Raw genomic sequence first — 5,168 nt, forward strand, 5'->3', positions numbered from 1 at the left:
AAATTATCTTATTTTTGACTTTTAATTATCACGCTACTCAAAAAGTGGGATTTCTGAGAAATTTCAGCAGTGACTGTGCTACAGTTTTGTATTTTTCAAAGAAATGTAATTAACATGGCTTGAGTGATGTTCAGAGACATTAAGGAAATTGCCTAGTATTTAGAGTTGTTTGGTAATACAGTGTAGACTTCCATTCAAGTCTGTTGACCTCATATCACTTTGCACGAGGGTGTTCTTTCCCCTGGATAACAGTACAGATATAATATTGGCAGAAACCTTTCTGTCTTCTCATCTGAAGACTAGTGTCATGGGTTGGGAACCACTGGGTGGAAAAAAACACACACAGTGACAGTAACATCAGCATCCCAAACTACCTGGTAAAAATACCGGTTTGTAATCTGCTGTAGTGCAAAAAAAAAAAAAAAAAAGAATCACTTCTGAATGCCCATGAGCGGAGTGAGCAATTCCTGAACAGAGTTTTGCATCTCTATTTGTGATGAGAGGAAGCAGTCATGTTGAAAGCTACAAGACCTTTCTGAGACACGTATCCATGCAAATTTACTGCTTGAAGTACATTCGATGTACTTCTGGTCTCTGGATCCTCCACACCCTGAAGATATAGAGCAGCGGAACTGCTTGTTTTTTTTTTTTTTTTTTTTTTTTAATGCAGAGTGGTTTTAAGAGGCCATTATGTTTAGTTTGTGTTGATGGCTCCGTCCATCCCTGTTTCAAATTGAATGTGACTGATCATAGGGCAGCTCAATTTTCAGTTCTGTAGGACTCTCCATGTTGATCTCCATAGTGGTTGTACCAGCCTATACTCCCACCAACAGTGAAGGAGGGTACCTTTCTTCTACATCCAGGGCAGCAAGTGTTGTTAGTGCTGAGTTCTGAATGTAGGCCAACCTCACCTGAATGCAGTTTTTGGTATTTCCTTGTCAGCTTGGGCGCCTGAGCATTTTTCCCCATGTCCATTAGCCAATTGAATTTGTTCTTTTGAAAAAAATCTCTGTTTATTTACTCTGTCCATTTATTTACAAGATTATTTATTTTGCTGTCATTGAGTTTCTGAAGCTCTTTGTAAATCCTAGATATTAGTGCCCTGTCGGTTGTGTAGTGTGCAAGGATTTCCTCCCATTCTGATGGTTGCTTCATTTTAATCATTTCTTTTGAGAATCTTCATGTCTGTGTTCATCAAGGGTATCGGTCTGTAGCTCTCTTTCACTTTTGTGTCTCTATCTGACTTTGGTAGTAAGGTGATATTGGCTTCATAGAAAGAGTGTGGAAGGTTTGCTTCTGTTTCTGTTCTTTGGAATAGCTCATGCAGGTTTGGGGTAAGTTCTTGAAACATTTGATAGAATTTTGCAGCAAAGCCTGACTGATAGCATCATTTGGTTCAGGAAGGTCTTTGATATTCTTTTTCATTTTTATCAGTGACACACTGATCATTCAGTAGCATGTTACTTAACTTCATGTTGTTCTAAGTTTTCTAGTTTTCTCTCTGCTGTTGATTTTGTTGTATGACTTTTCATTTAAGGGGATGTATAGTAACTGGGTAGTAGAGACTATCACATACTGATGTAAAGAAACAATGCAGTGTGCATCTCTACTTCCAAATTAAAGGTGGACTGTCAATGAAACTGTTGAATGTATCTTAATAATAGGATACTGGACTCTCTGCCGTTGTCTATGCCCGCAATGTCAGTACATACTTTAATAGCAGAATGATGAGACTTATGACATTATATAGTGACATGGGGGAAATTAGTGTGTGTGGAGTATGCTAATTTGAGGAGGGAGGAAGGGAAATCCCAGAGCCTATGGAATTGTATCATGGAATAATAAAAATCAATACATTAATTAAAATTGAATGTGACTAAAGATTTTTTCTTTTAGCACTTCTCACTACTTTACCAGTTTAGTTTTGAAAATAAATTCCCAGAAAAATTCAACCATTTCTTTAACAAGAAGAATCAAATTTGGTTTTAAAGATTTTTGTACTCCTTGGAAACGTGTTCAGTAAAGCTAAACTATCAGTGGCATCATGGCACTCCCTCTTTATCCTTAATTAAGGTTCATTAAGAACTCTGGATAGGCAAAGGCAGCGATAGAGGTCTGACTGGTCGCTATAACCTTGCGATATTTTTTTGAATTCTGTGTCAACAACATGAGCTCAAGCTGGTAACCTGAACACTCAAAGAAGAAAACTTTTGTAAAGAGTTTATTAGTGAGCTCCTGCCCTTGTTTTTCAGTCCCTTACTTTCCTTGTTCTTACTTCAGTTTCCATAACAACCCACCTCCCAGGAACAACTGGGGTTAATAATAAGGAGCATGTTTCCCTTTGCTTCTTATGTTTGTTTTTCAGGGAAATTGCATTTGCTGACATACTGTCATCTACTCGACTGCTGATTGAATTTTAGTTTCCAAGCATTACAAACTCTTCAATGCTTAATACAATAATAATATTTTAAGTTTTGATAGTTGTTACTCTTGTATCAATATGTTAAAACAGTACATATTTTTTTAATTTAGAAAGTAGCAAAAATATAAGCTTTCTTTAACTTCAGCCAGTATTCTGAAAGAAGACAAATGTTGTTATGTGTTATTGATGTGAGGAATTGTTATAGAAAATGATTTCTATAGTGCTTTATTTGGAAAACAATTTCAGAAACTACGCACTTTCCAGCTAGTTTGTCAGTTCGTTACTAGACCCAGCTAGGATCACTCTCCCTGGTAGGTTGATTATGACTTCAGTATTCCCAATTCTGTTGACATCAAACATCTACTGTTTCTCATGTGTACGGAAGCTCGTACATGGGAGCATGGACATTTCCTGGTGGATATGTTTATTGCCTGGATTGTGGTACTGATACCACAGATATATACCCAGATCCAAGCTCACAAAATTGTATATGTTAATGATAGATGGCTTTGGTATGCCAATGATATACCAAACAAAGATGGAAAAAATAAATATAACGAGTTTTTCAAATATTAATCTATTTTGTGAATTCTTTTTGGTTTTCTACACGGATTGATTGTTTGGACAGGTAGAGTTTTCTTCATTCTATTTAGTTTTTATTTCTAGCCTTTCTTGTTCTTGTTACTTTACTTTGTTGTGCTGGCTACAGCTTTCTAGTATAATGATGACTACAAGCAGTGAAAGCAGAGTTGATAGTGACAATCTTGTCTTATTGCCAAATGTAAGGGAAAAGGAAAGTCTGATGTTAGCTATAAGTCTTTTGTTTTTTTAAGTATTCTTTAAAACATTGAGGAAGTATTCACTTCGACAGCACATATACTAAAAAATTGGAACGATACAGAGAAAATTAGCACAGTCCCTGCACAAGGATGACACGCAAATGCATGGAAAAAAAAAACCAGAAATAGAACAGTAAACTTACTTCGAGACTTGGAAGGGGAGCTTTCTCTGGTCCTTGCTTAGTTCCAACTTTGGATCCCCACCCTCTCTTGCAATGACTATCAGGGTCGCGCTGGATCCCCCTACTCCCCCTGGTTAGATAAGATAGACAGAGACCAATAAGGAAAGCTTAGAACCAGACAGGAAACAGTCAGCTTGGACTCACATAGACTTTACTAGGTAGGACACAAAGATTAATTACTCCTAACTAAGGGATTGAAGATTTTTCTGCACACCCTTCCTAAAACTGTTCTGTGCCTCAATTGTTAACATATGCCTTGTTAGAGCTATAAGCCTGTTTGATCTTATTTTTGTTGTAGTTGATAATTGGATATCTTGGCATATTGAAACAAGTCTGTATTTCAAATTTTCTCCTGCTGTTTGATTTTTCTGCTTTCATTTATTTCTTTAGTAAGTTGTCTAATTCTGTGGAGTCAATCTCTCTATTTGTAGTTGTTGCCTCTGTTAAGTGACACATTAATTTTTTGCTTGTATTTTAGTTTTGATTTTTGTTTTCCTTTGTGGTCACTCTTGAATCAATCTGTCCTGTGTTTTCCAATTATTGATCTGAGTCTGGGTTCCAACATTTCACGCTAGTAATACTTCTGTTCTTTGCCAGTATGAGTATGTGTGTGTGTGTGTGTGTGTGTGTGTGTCTGCGTCTGTGTGTGTGTCTGTGTGAGGAATTTGGGGAATGCATTCAGAGCTCTGTGAGTTCATAATTTCTCTTGGTGTTTGCTTTCCGCTCACCCATCTTGTTTCACCTTTGCATATGCACATGAACTTGATCCAGCTACGGATGCATGATTTGCTCTTCAGTTTCAATCTGTTATGCCACAAGTGGATGACCAGAGATATATAACTGCTTATCAGGTCCCAAATATTTCATGCATCACCCTGTCATTGAATTTACAGATCGTCTGCAGTTTTTTGCTAGACAAAATAAGGATCACTCTCCTCCCACAAGGCTAGCTGTAACTTCAATCTTCTCTATTCTGTTTGTATCAAGATGGTTACTGTTTCTAACATAATATGGCGTTTTCTGATCTTTGTTCCAAATCATTACACCCTCCCCTCTTAGACAACGAGCTGTTGACGACACACTTTACCCTGGAAAACGTGGAGGCTGAGAGTGTTGAGAGTGTCCGAGACATCTTCATGCTCTCTGCCCCTCCTCCCAACCTTCATCCTTATTAATCAAGGTTTCATATTTTTTTCTAAGCACATCTCAATTTTTTGTGTCATTGATCCATTTTTAAAGACAGTTTCCTTTGGTACATTCTAGAATCCTGAAATCTTAGCATTTGATGTTTTTTGAGAAGACTGAGTTCTTTATTCTATCATTAAGAAAGTTTTACATATTCCAAGTACCTTTTTTACAGTTCTTCTAAGAGGTATAAAAATAAGGTCACAGATTGTTGAGAGTTTTTTTTCAGACTTCTTTCATTAAACACAGTTGAATTGTTTTCTATGTATTTGATACATATTGTCTAATAAAAATTTACACTTGTTAATCAGGTGAGGTTCTGTTGGTTTGGTATTTGTTTCTCCTTCTGCAGTGCACCTTCAGAGGGAGAAGCATTACTCGGAACCATTGCATTGCATGTGAACCATTGCTCTGTTCTCATGCACTGTCTTTTTGAGATATGGAGTTTGTGAAGTGAAAGCTTCTAGAGGTTCTCTTTTTCCTTTGGTTCTTCTCTTTATCTCTGGTTACTTTTAGGAATGAGTTCTCAACATTTTTTTT

General features: G+C 36.8%; 1 non-coding gene across 1 annotated transcript; it reads left to right on the plus strand.

Moving 5' to 3' along the window:
• Positions 1-3,277: 3,277 nt before the first annotated feature.
• LOC121154554 lies at positions 3,278-3,386 on the plus strand. The gene has a single exon (XR_005883551.1). It is a non-coding gene; the product is annotated as a U6 spliceosomal RNA (small nuclear RNA).
• Positions 3,387-5,168: the final 1,782 nt, after the last annotated feature.

Source organism: Ochotona curzoniae, unplaced genomic scaffold, assembly GCF_017591425.1.
Source record: "Ochotona curzoniae isolate NIBS_2020 unplaced genomic scaffold, NIBS_Ocur_1.0 contig_1, whole genome shotgun sequence".
Classification (NCBI taxonomy): Eukaryota; Metazoa; Chordata; class Mammalia; order Lagomorpha; family Ochotonidae; genus Ochotona; species Ochotona curzoniae.